This window comes from Myotis davidii, unplaced genomic scaffold (genome assembly GCF_000327345.1).
Source record: "Myotis davidii unplaced genomic scaffold, ASM32734v1 scaffold802, whole genome shotgun sequence".
In the NCBI taxonomy this organism is placed as follows: Eukaryota; Metazoa; Chordata; class Mammalia; order Chiroptera; family Vespertilionidae; genus Myotis; species Myotis davidii.
The window spans coordinates 1,423,603-1,436,308 of record NW_006295887.1 but is presented as its reverse complement, the minus strand read 5'-3'; the positions used below and the strand labels follow the sequence as shown (position 1 = coordinate 1,436,308).

The following is a 12,706-nucleotide window of genomic DNA, read 5'->3' as shown; positions in this document are numbered from 1 at the left end:
CAGCAGGACTCCAGCTAGCCTTGGCCTGCTGACATACAGATATACTGAATGGATGCAAGGATTAAGGCAAAGCCACGTGGGGATGAGTCTGTCTGCTGTCGTCCCACCTCCCATTCTTCCCCTACCTCACATCTCTAGTGTTTACCTGGAGGATAGTTTCTCTGTAGTTAATTCACCTTGAGTGACCAGAGACAACATACTCCTGCTCCTACAAGATCATAAACTATAAAGACTAAGATAGACTGTGAGCTCACAAAGAGGGTTGGGATCCCCAATTTTCCACTCATGAGCTACAGGACCACTGGCCCCATCCTGTGACTTCTTTGTACCTCAGTAACATGAGCATTCATTTTTAAATGAGGATAACAGAACCTATTTACAGGGTTATCCTGAGATTAAATGAGTTACTATGTGTAAAATACTTAAAATAATGATTTTTTTACCCATCTTTGCCTTTCAAAAAGAGATGGGTAATGGTATAAATCCAAGAACATTGCTCAATGAGAGTAAAAACTATGAAGCAGTGTCTTTCTGGGTGGTTTATGGTTTAAGATCATTTCAAAGTGCTTTGTTCTATAGTCAGCCAATGGTGAATCTTGTATTCTGTGTTTTGTTTTGTTTTTCTTCCCCCATTGCCATGCTTTCTAAATGCTTTGATTCTCTAAGGTGATAGTCAGCTGATACTATTGACCAATCAATCTTAACAGGCATTTTTTAAAAAAATAGTAAGAATAACCAACCATTATATAGGAGCATAAAATATTAAAATGCTTCTCTTTATGTGGCATGCAGTCTTTCAGATAACACCCAGTGGCCCTACCTCCTGGCCTTGTGTAATCTTTTTCCCTTGAGTAATGTGCTTCTGACAAATAGAGTATGGGGTCAATGAGGGGATGGCTCTTTCATGATTAAATTACAAAAGATTGGGACTCCTTCTTGCTAGCAGTCTCTCCCTCTTATTGCTTTGATGGCATAAACTACCATGTTGGAGAGGCCCATGTGGTAAGGAAATGAGTGGTGACCTCTGTCCAAAAACCAGAGAGGAACTGAGGTCCTCAGGTAACTGAATCCCACCAATAACCACTAATGTGAGCTTGGAAGTAGATTCTTTTCCAATGAGGCTTTCAGCTGAATCCCCAGTCCTGGCCAACATCTCAATTGCAGTCTTACAAGAGATCTCAAAGCTGAGAATTCAGCTAAGTGCCTGGTGTTCTACCAACAGAAACTGAAATAATAAATGAGTGTTAAGTCACTCAGTTTTAGGGTAATTCATTATATAGTAAGAGGCAAATACTAGATTATCTGATTTCATTCTTGCATCATTTCTCAGAGAGACCAAGTAACTACTGCCAGATCACACAGCTAGAAAGTTGTAGACCTGCCACTTGACCCCATTCACAGCTGCTTTTCTGAAAAGAACATAGGGTTCCAGAGTGTTTCCTAAGATTTCCTTTATGCATTTTAGCTCTGATTTTCCAGAATGACATGCCTGCTTTCTTTGTCTGGTGTGGGAAAAGAGCTAATGATCACTGATCACCAGTCCTGCTAGGAACTTTGCACATGTCACCACACCCAATCCTCCCAGCTTGGTAAAGTGGGTGTCACTGTACTCACTGCACTGGGTTTCCCAAGGTGGGTTCTGCAGGCACGGATCCCTGCAGGCACTCTGTGAAAAGTGTTCCATGGCCCAATACGTTTGGGAAAATACTGTATGTCTCTTGGAAACTCACTCTGCATGTGAGTCCATTAAAGGTTCAGAGGAGTTGCAGCAAGGAAAGGTGCTTAATCTTGTCTAACATCATAGATCCTAGTTCTATCAGACTACATAACTTATCATCTCACAACTCTCATCTCCAGGAATAGTCCACAAAAATACACTTTTGGGAATGTTGGTTTATGGGCAGTTTTGACACGTATTTTTTTCAACCACGCCTCACAAGAACTTTGTAATTACAAAATAGCATTTTCCATTTTATAGATGAGAAAACTGATTATCAGGGAGTTGTGAAATCATCATCAAATAGTGTTTGCCCAGGAAAGGTGGCTGATCTCTGTAACATTTGTGGTAAATCTCTCCTCTGTCTCCCCTCTTTTCTTTTTTAAATTTCTCCTAAGGTCACAAGACATATTTAAAAATATATATTAAAAAAATTGTTCTGTGACCTAGTTGCACCATATCATGTTCTCTTGCATTTTCAGATCCTCATCACCTTTCCTGAATCCTTGTCATCTATCATGTCCCTGAATGTCTGTGTTTCTCAGTCTTCTCTCTTCTGCTCCCTTTAGCACCTCTCCCTGGGGGGTTACCTCACTCACAGAGCTGCAGGTTAGCCCTGAACTGCGGTGATATTCAAGCCCAGCCCCCTTCCTCAGACCCCTCCCTGGGGCTCAGATCATTATGTACAATTCTTCTTCAACAGTTCTCCGGATAGAGACTCTATCAGTGCCTCAGCTTCAAGCTAAATTAATCATCCCTGCATTCCAATCTTTAAGCCGTTTCTTTCTTGTGTGTGTCCTTTCTAAGCTGAGTGGCATCGATTCAGGAACCTGGGAAGACATCTATATTCCTACCTCCAGATGAGTTACATTCAAGGCTTAACAATCCCACATTCCTCACTCCTCTGATGAGTGACCACTGTCTTCTCATCACCACCCATCCTCCCAGCTGCTTCCTTGCATGGATATCTTTTATACGTGCAAATCTGATCCTATAGGCTCTGTTTGGCACCTTAGAAAGGGTCCCCATTATCTCTACAATCAAGTTCTTGTTCTTCTTGGGAAACAATATATATAAAAGCCTAAGCGACCATTTTGATGGAAGGACCAGAATGATTGATTGCTATGATGTGCACTGACCACCAGGGGGCTGACGCTCAATGCAGGAGCTGCCCCAGCCAGCAATCCTTGATTGCCAATGGAGCCTGTTGGCCAAACTCCCGGTTCCTCCCCACCACCCCGCTGGGAGGCTCCGATAGCCTGATTGGGGCCGGGCCCCGGGCTAGGACAGGGAACCAGGAGTGGGTGGTGTTGGATGTGGCCCCTTTCCCCCTTTCCCAGGGTGGGCCGAGGGCTAGCTCCCTGGGCCAGCTGCCAATCTCCCGGGTCCCTCTCCTGTTTCCTCTCCAGCCAGCAGGCCCGATTGGCCTGCCACTCACCCACAGAGGTGGCAGCTGGCCCTTCCCCCTGGGCAGGCCCCAGGCTGGGATGGTGAACCAGGGCTGGGTGGCAGTGGATGTGGGCTGTGAGGGAAGGAGGCAGGGGGAGGTGGAGAACCTGATTGACCCTTATTGCCGGCTAGGTTGAGGGACCCAACCCATGCACAAATTTTGTGCATCTGGCCTCTAGTGTAATATATGAAACATGCTTTAGACCTAGAGATGTCCATCACAGTGTTATTCATAAAGAATGGTATAAAATAGGGTAATGGTCAAGTTAATTATGGAATATCCACCACACAGAATACATTCATGTGATAAACATAAAAATGACATAGCAACTTTGTACCTACTTTAAATTTAAGCAACAGGAATACAAGGGAGGCAAATTGTTGTATTTTATTGAAATTGTTAAATATGTGGGGAGATGCAATGAAAAAACATGCAAAACACCACTGGTTATGGGGTTTTGAGTTACACAAATGTGTTATTTTTTTGATTAAGAAAAAACGTGTAGGTTTATGTTGTTTTTATATTGAAAAAGAAATATTTTTATTTAATGTTACTCAGAGATTTTGAAGTAAATAAAGGAGGACTTTTATTCACTGAAACCTTAAACTGAAAAGAAATGCTGAAAAGCCCACATTGGAGCAACAAAACTTCCAAAACACCTGAAAAAGTTCCCTAGCCTTTCTGTCCAAAGCTAATGCTTCATGGCACCTGTCACTGTATGAAGGACAGCCTTGGGGTGGGAGTGGGAGTTAAGAGTGCAGGCTCTAGGCAGGGATGGGCAAACTTTTTGACTCGAGGGCCACAATGGGTTCTTAAACTGGACCGAAGGGCCGGAACAAAAGCATGGATGGAGTGTTTGTGTGAACTAATATAAATTCAAAGTAAACATCATTACATAAAAGGGTACGGTCTTTTATTTCAATAGTTTTATTCATTTCAAACGGGCCGGATCCGGCCCGCGGGCCGTAGTTTGCCCACGGCTGCTAGAGCAACACTGCCTGTGCTTGCTTCTCTGTGTCTCAGTTTCCTTCTTTATACAATGCACATTCTAATAGGACCCATGTCATAGAGCTGTTATGAAGATTAAATCAGTTAATTTAGGGAAAGTCCATAGAATAGAGTTTGACAAGGAGTAAGGCTCAACAAACATTGATTTTAACAACAATAACAACAACAATAATAACATGGGCTATGCCTATGTGGATTCTTTGTGGGTCCCTTGAGGGTATCTTTCTCTATAGTTACCCCCTTAGTTCCTTATACATGGAAGGTCTTTAAGCAATATTGTTGCTAAGTCATTGAGCTAAAAAAAAGAATGCAAGTTCTCTAAAACAAAATGAGCACCTGGGACCCTTCCCCAGAAGGGCTGGCACCAAAGCTGAATCTGTGGGACTTTGAGGCCTCTGACAACCCAGGAGCAGGGCAGGGTCAGAATTCCAGTTCTGCAACCTTCACAGACTGCACAGCACCCTGCTGCTCTTGGATTCTGACCTCTCAGCCTTGCCCCGTCCTGGTTGGGAAACCAGGAGCTTTAGATGTGACCCTGACTCCTGCTGCCTAAGAACAAAGGGCAATTATGGCTCTTTTGTGAGAGGCAGTTTAAGCGGAAGCCAAGGGCTGGTTCACCAAAGGCTGACCTGATCACTGGATCAATTTCTGAAATAAATACCCTGCCCATACCCAACTTCCCTTTTGATAACAACTCAATCTTTGCTGGGAGGTCTTTCTGACACATTTCTTCAGGAATTATGATGATCTTTAGGGTCATTTTGGAACATCTTGTCCCCACTCCCAGGTCTATGGTCTCCAACATAATAAACTTCACGCTCGGAGAAAATGGGCTCTGTGAACCCAACTTCAAAGCTTGGCCATGTGGATGTAACAATGGACTTGAACCAGACCTAAGGAGGGCTGCCCAGCAGGCACTCCTTAACTTGGCAACTATTGTGCTCCAAGTCATTTCTGTGTCCACAGTTGAACAATGCATTTGGCAACCCAACGAGGTCTTCTTTCAAAGCAAAGTCACTCTTGCCAGCAGTGCCAAGTAGAGGGCCCTGGGTACAAAACACTCCATTTATTTTTTTCAAAATCAAAGTATCACACTAAGTGAAAATAATAAAAATATTTTTGTCTTTAAAAAAATGTCATATAACCACACCAAAGGTAACATTTGCATAAACGCGAGTCTTCCTATAATCCTAGCCCCATTATCAAAAAATCAGCATCTTAAGTACCTCTACTTCTGGTCTTTCTGTTTTCCTTTTTAACATAGTTGTAATAAGTATAAAAAAAAATGTGCCTCTCTGTTGCTTGTTTTACTTAGCATTATAATAGGCATGAAGTTGCTGCATCATCTTTTTACCTAATGTTTTAATGGCTGTAGAGCCTTCTCTAAGAGTAATATGCCATAAAAAATGCAATCTGTTTTGGAGGAATGTTGTGTTATTATAAATAAGATTGTGGTGAGATTTTTAAAATTTGTTTTGCATTTTAATAAAACTGCCACTTTTTGCCAAAACCGGTTTGGCTCAGTGGATAAAGCGTCGGCCTGCGGACTGAAAGGTCCCAGGTTCGATTCCGGTCAAGGGCATGTACCTGGGTTGTGGGCACATCCCCAGTGGGAGGTGTGCAGGAGGCAGCTGATCGATGTTTCTCTCTCATCGATGTTTCTGACTCTCTATCTCTCTCCCTTCCTCTCTGTGAAAAATCAATAAAATATATCTTTAAAAAAAAAAAAAAAAAACCTGCCACTTTTTTCTCTCCCCTAAAATGAAGACTCTAAATTCACTGCAGTATAAGAATGTGGTTTTGGACTAAGGCAATTAAAAAATCTTCCAATAATTTATTATGAAATATTTCAAACCTACAGAAAAGTTGAAAGAATTTAATATGCTGATTCAGGGTGACTTTTGAGCACAAATACATGTCTTTGAAGATGCTGAACAGTAATTGTGCATATATGTTGGATTGTCTCCATTTAAAGAAGAATCCAGGAAGAATCTGGGTAGTTCTGGAGGCAAAGGTTTCACTCTGGAAAAGGAACTTCCAACACCATTCTCTTCAAGAGTGCTGAGGACTAGCAAAGACAAAAGTCCTTGCACACAATTCAAATGTGGATTTCCCCCATTAATGGTAGCTCCTTCAGAACAGCTCAGTGCCCCAGAGTTCAATTCCTCACTTTGGGGATGTAAGCAATGCTCAAGAATGCAACCAGAGCTCTAACCGGTTTGACTTAATGGATAGAGCGTTGGCCTGCGGATTCAAGGGTCCCAGGTTCGATTCCAGTCAAGGGCATGTACCTTGGTTGCGGGCACATCCCCAGTAGGGAGTGTGCAGGAGGCAGCTGATGGATGTTTCTCTCTCATCGATGTTTCTAACTCTCTATCCCTCTCCCTTCCTCTCTGTAAAAAATCAATAAAATATATATTAAAAAAAAAAGAATGCAATCAGAGGTGCAATCTCTGCCCTCACTCTGACATGGTATCTGGGGTCTGAAGCAGGAGGAACTGTCGCTGAATCTCACAGGCTGCACTTCCCCAACTTCCTTTTCTTTATTCCTCCATAAAAGCAAGTCAACTGTCTCTATTTCTGCTAATAACACCTTTAGCAGGCACCGAGCACACTGCCGACACAAGCGTCGTCGTTTCACTCTATGGATGCAGAAACAGCCTGGGAAAGATTAAATGGTGTGATCATAGAAGAAATCAACTCATCTTGGAAGCTATCTAGCCAGGGCTAGAACTCGCTCCTCTTGACTCCGAAGTCCTGTTTTTTGTTGATTTGTTTTTCAGCCTGGCCATGGTTTCCACTCTGCACATATAAGAAGCTGTGCTTATGTAATTTGGCACTCCTCCAGCCTTGTGTCATTTTGGACTCTGGGGCCACTCTCATTTTGTGTAAACAGAGGTGTCCTGGTCACAGCAAACCGTTGTTAGTGTGGAAACACATACCAGAAGACAGAACCAGAAGTCCGGAGAGCTCATAGGGATGGCTGCCCTCAGGACATGAGGAAAAATGCCCTCTGCCCTGTGCATATTCCACGATAGCCAACTGTAGGGTTTTCTTCTTCTTTTTCAGCCTCTAGAAAAGCAGGTATTCAATATGAAGAATAAAGAGTGAGTGTTGGCCGAAACCGGTTTGGCTCAGTGGATAGAGCGTCGGCCTGCGGACTGAAGGGTCCCGGGTTCGATTCCGGTCAAGGGCATGTACCTGGGTTGCGGGCACATCCCCAGTGGGAGATGTGCAGGAGGCAGCTGATCGATGTTTCTCTCTCATCGATGTTTCTAACTCTCTATCTCTCTTCCTTCCTCTCTGTAAAAAATCAATAAAATATATTAAAAAAAAAAAAAAAAGAGTGAGTGTTGGAAAACTGTTGGGAAGACCTTTTCTAATGGGGCCATCTGCTTGCCCTTTGGAAAAAATCAATGAATTTGATTTTTAGACAGTCAGTTCCTTAAGCCTGAAAATATTCATTGGAATACCATAGGTGAACAAAGTCCACCCTTTCAGCTCTCATTGATTTCTCTTAGTTTGGTCAGATGCTGTCAGGTCTGGGGAAGTTTGGTGGTGAAAATCGCACCCGGCAAGGAGCTTGCATGAACCAGCAGTGCCTCCATTGCAAATAGGACAGTGTTCTAAGCAGAGGACATTTTTTAAGACAACATGAATCTTCTCAGAAACAAATACAATTTCTGTAACAAAACCCATTGGAGCAGTAAAAATACAGTGGAAATGCCTTCATAATTTGGAACTTTATAACTTGTAAGTTAATATTTTGTCCCAAGATTAATGATAAAAAGCTACCCATAAATGATTGGTTATGAAATTCATTGCCAAATTGGCCTCCTTTTGGGGCTGGTGGGTGGTGAAGTACAATCGATTCTGATGAATTAGAGAGAAGTGAACCTGGGATGATGAAGTTGAGGAAGGATTCTGTTGAAGGCCATATCTTGGAGGCCCACAAATTTCAGCATCTCCCAAGAGAGTGGTGTGCAATTTCACTTTTTATGGGGAAGAGTTCAGGTCCCCTAAGTACCAGTCTATCTCTCTTCACATTGTGACTTGTTAACCTCTTCCTTCAGCTAGTTGCTTCGACTTTATTTCATCCCATCATTATTCCTGTAGCCCAGACTTGCCAATGAGATATCAACATTATTTTGATGAGAATTTTATTTCATCATGAATATTATAGGCAAATTATATAATAGCTTTCTGTTTACCAAGAAATCTCTGGCAGAGGGAAATAAAACCAGATAATCTAGGGAAGGGGGAAGGGCACTAACTATTATTGCACCCCTCCTGAATCCAGATGCTTTACGTAGATTATCTCCGATAAATTCATCCTAAGGCAATAGTTCTGCGAGAATTGACAAAGAAAGGGAGACTTATGGAGGTTTAGAAGGTTATCTAAGATCTCAAGATCAGAGTGGAAAAGCAGGCAGACACAGGGCCAAAGTCTAGAATCTTTCCATGGACAAAGCACCAGCTATAAATGCAGAATACCTGTAACCCTTAGATTAACTTCTGAGGTCTGCAGACCAGCAAGGGAAAGTGTGATAGCATCCACCTGGTAGTGTCTTGGAGTTGGGAAGAGCCCATGAGAGATCTTGGAAGCCTTGAATAAACGAGATTCCCAATAACTCAAGGGCAGTTTTCCTTCACCAGAATGCGGCTTCCCCTTGCTCAGTCAGCAAGGACGATATGACAGTGAGTACAGCAGGAGCCTTGCCTTCTGTTCAGGGCTGCAGCACTTTGAATAATCCAAGCCCACACCTAGCTATCAAGGTATGTAGGGCTTACTTGTTACCTTCAGCCTGTACCAGGGAATGGCCAGATGGCATCCAGGCTGATTCTGTGCCTCTGGCTGACTAATCTGCCCAGGTACAAGAGTAAACAGAGAGCTGGGGGACACCATATGTCCCTGACTCATCGTGCTTGCCAGAATCACCATAATTCTACATGGCATATGCTTTCCTGGGCCAAGGTAGGGGATGGTTCAGAGGAAAGGTATCTTGAAATCAAAGGCTGAATGATTAAAAACATAAAGACATATAGGGAGTGTGCATCTGTTAGTTATATCCTAACTGATGTTTATTTTTAAAATGTGCTTTGTTTTACATTGTTCAACTTTGCTCCTGCCTTCCAGCACTTGCCATTGCAGGCCCCCCAGGGACATGGGTTGAATAGAAGTGTTGAATTCCTATTCTTTGATTACCAGTCTGGAATTTCACCTTAAATTGAAAATGAATTTGACTGTAGTTTAAAGAATCTCCCGTTGAGATTGGGATATGGTATCCCCATAGGGTGCCAGGTTCTTTGAACCCCTTCAGAGCCTCCCACCACTCTTGTTCCTCTTACCCGCAGCAGAACCTAGAGAAGAAGGTTGTAGATAAGAGTTGTGAGTCAGCTGCTCAGGGGCTGAGAAACATGCAATGCTCCTGAGGATGGTCACTTAGCACTCATTACGAAGATAATGGCTCATGAAGCTTCTTCTATCACCTCAGTTCCTTAATTAACCAGAGTAATGGGACTATGAGTTAGTCAAGACCAGAGTTTTAAGTGCAGGTTATGGAAGCATTGAGCTGTAGGAGTCAGATATGTCCAATTTAATTTTTTTCCACATAAAAGGGAATGAAATAATCTATCTAGGGTCTATCATCATGAGAGGTCCAAGAGGATCTAGAACTCAAGGATTCTCTGGTCTAGTGCTTTTCTTGAAAGGTAGAATCCAGTGGGGGCTCTAGTGTTTGAATCATGTGCTGTGGACCGCCAGAGGTGGATGTCTGTCTCACATACTGTAGACCTTCAAGCCATCGCCTATGTACTGTAATCAGAGCCATAGGAAGCTTAATAATTACCCACAGTTGGAATAACAGTGAAAGCCATTCTAGACCAAATCTTTAGTACTATCAAGAGCTATTCAGCACTCATGACAGTTTCGTACTTCCCTATCACATCTGATCCTGAAAAAATTGTGAGGTGGGTCTAATTGCCACTGAGGAAGTTGAGACTTTGGAAGGACAAACAGGCCATTTAAGAGCCCACTGTTAACTGGACACAGATCAAATTTGAACTTGAAGATAGTTCCAAGGCTCTACTCATTGTCTTTAGAAGATAGCTCTTAGACATATGGAATTGTATGAATATAGACTGGGAATTTAATGTGTATTCTTAAATACTTTGAAAGCTCCTGCTCCAGGGCAGCAGCTCACAGATAAGGTTGGACAGAGAAGGCCAACAGGAAGATATACGGGCAAGTTTACCTCCACTAGTTACTCCATTTAAGCCTTTTTTTTTTAGGACATAGGCTTTTCCCAAATTTCTTTGTGTGTGTGTGTGTATTTTTCCTATAATCAAGTCTGTAGCTTTTTTTTTTAAAGCCAAATTCCAACCTAACTTTAGGAATGCTCATAACTCTGCTCCATGATAGAGATTATTGTTTACTACTCTTTAGAAAACTGGACTCAGTCAATGGAACACCTACTTCTTAAATAGAATAAAGTTGCCTTTAAGAAATAAAATCTTCCCAGGGTGGGAATGGCTGGGGGTAAACAGGGGGAGGGGGGTGGTCATCAATTGGGGGAAAAGGAGACATATGTAAAACTTCAGACAAAAAAAGAAAAGAAAAGAAACAAAACCTTAGAAAAATATCCCTTAGGAATAAAATTCCATGGGTTTTCTTCCAATAGAGTGACATTTTATCAAGGGAGGAGTTGGTGCACAAATTCAATCCAGCATCACCAGCGTAGTTGGTACTAAGGAGAGGTTCACATTAATAACTTACAAGTGGAGGTGTCTTCACTGCAAAAGAGAGATATCTGGAAAAGAAACCAGTTTGAAAAGGCTTCTGCTAATATTAACCAACTGTGTTGGAGTCCCCAAAGCACAGTCTCCTGCTTGACTTCTCCTTGGAACTTCCCATTTGTAGTCTCTGTGGCTACAGTGGCATTTCCACATGTACATCTCCCTCAAGGGGCACCTTTTAGCTGATGTTTTCAGAGCCTCCAACTATCCTCTGGGCATTTGCCTTTTCATTCACACCCACAATGTACCAGACTTCTTCCTTGGGTCACCTTCCTTTTTGCCTGAGGGCTTCCTTCAGAGGAAATCAGGAATCAATGACACCCTGAGAATCTGTGAATAAATACCCAGCTCCCTAGCCTGTGCAAGTCAGCATTTGTGCCTTTTCTTTTCTGTCTTGCTTCCCTACTTCTCTCCATTGTTTACAAGGTCACCTTCCAAAACGAATCCTTTCAGTCAGCATTTGGGGAATCCAAATTAAGCAAACTCGGCATACTTGAATCATTTTCTGTCCCTTCTGCTTTGTCCATCTCAGTTTATGAAAACACCCAACAGCCCCCCAATCAGAAACCAGGGGAGTAGTCATTATTCTCTTTCCCCCACATTCAAAACTCCAACTTTCAATCGGTCACTGATTCCTACGAATTAAACCCCACATCTTTCCAATCAGTCCTTTCTTAACTTCCAATTCTTTCTAGTTGAAACCCTCAATAACACTATGGGCAATTTTAACAGCTTTTTAACTCCCCTATATATTTAAAATGTACCCTCTCTCCCGTCAATTTTACATAGAGTACAGTACTTATTCATTGGAAACACACATTTGACCATGTAGTTTCCTGTAGAAACTTCTGATTTCTCACCACTACCTAGAGAAGACCCAGGCTCTGCACATATTCTCATGATCAGGCCCCTACTCTGATAGTCTCTTCTCATGTTGGGCCTCTTCTGGCAGGCCACTCACCATCCAGTCTACTTGCAAGTCCCCAAATAAACCCACCTTCTTTGTCAACACTGGGCTTTGCACATGCTATTTCTTGACTATAGTATACCTTTTTAATACTTTGGGTCTGATGAGTTTGTATACATGTCCAAATAACCTAATTGGAACCTGGCAGACAAGATAGCATGATCATTCTTTTCCCTTTCACACAGATGCTCTCATACGGAGTGCTGTGTATTTTCACATGCATGTGTCTTTCATGCCACTTTGCTGAGGGTCCCTTCAGCGCAGAGAGCTTTTGGATTTCTGTATTTCTTGCATATGCTGCCTAATACAAGAAGTGGGTGCTCAATAGTTGCATACCTCTGTTAGCATAGGTAGCTAAATATTAATAAAGGAAGAGAGCAAAGGGAATCAAACGTTATTTAGCATAATCAACTAGGGAGCATAGTCTTGCTTCATTAGGAAGTTACAGGTTCATACATTTCCCAGGGCATCCTCTGCCCCCGGACCTATTTCCCCCCAAGCGAAGCAAGCAGGAAAGATCATTACCAGGGGAGAAAGAGAAGCAGCAGGAGACATTCCTCTGCTGGGCACATGTGCAGTGAGAATCAAAATGGCAACCAAAAAGGCCTGTCTCTCTAGTCTGAGAACAGGATTGGACTGGATAAGGGACACAGAATCCAGAAAGAGCTGGAAAATGGATTGGTTAGAGGGTGGGCCCAGTGCAAGCCCACAAAAGTTTGAGAAGTTGATTGGTTCATTTGAAGAAGCACCTGGTGTGTTCCAAGCCAAA

The 12,706-nt window shown here is 42.6% G+C and overlaps 1 long non-coding RNA gene across 1 annotated transcript in view; it reads left to right on the top strand.

The window, feature by feature from the left end:
• The first annotated feature begins 7,561 nt into the window (after nucleotides 1-7,561).
• LOC102758766 overlaps nucleotides 7,562-12,706 on the top strand; it is a 10,976-nt gene continuing 5,831 nt past the window's right edge. Inside the window, exon 1 of the long non-coding RNA XR_436028.2 lies at nucleotides 7,562-7,928. This is a non-coding gene — a long non-coding RNA (uncharacterized LOC102758766). The remainder of the gene's footprint in view (nucleotides 7,929-12,706) is intronic.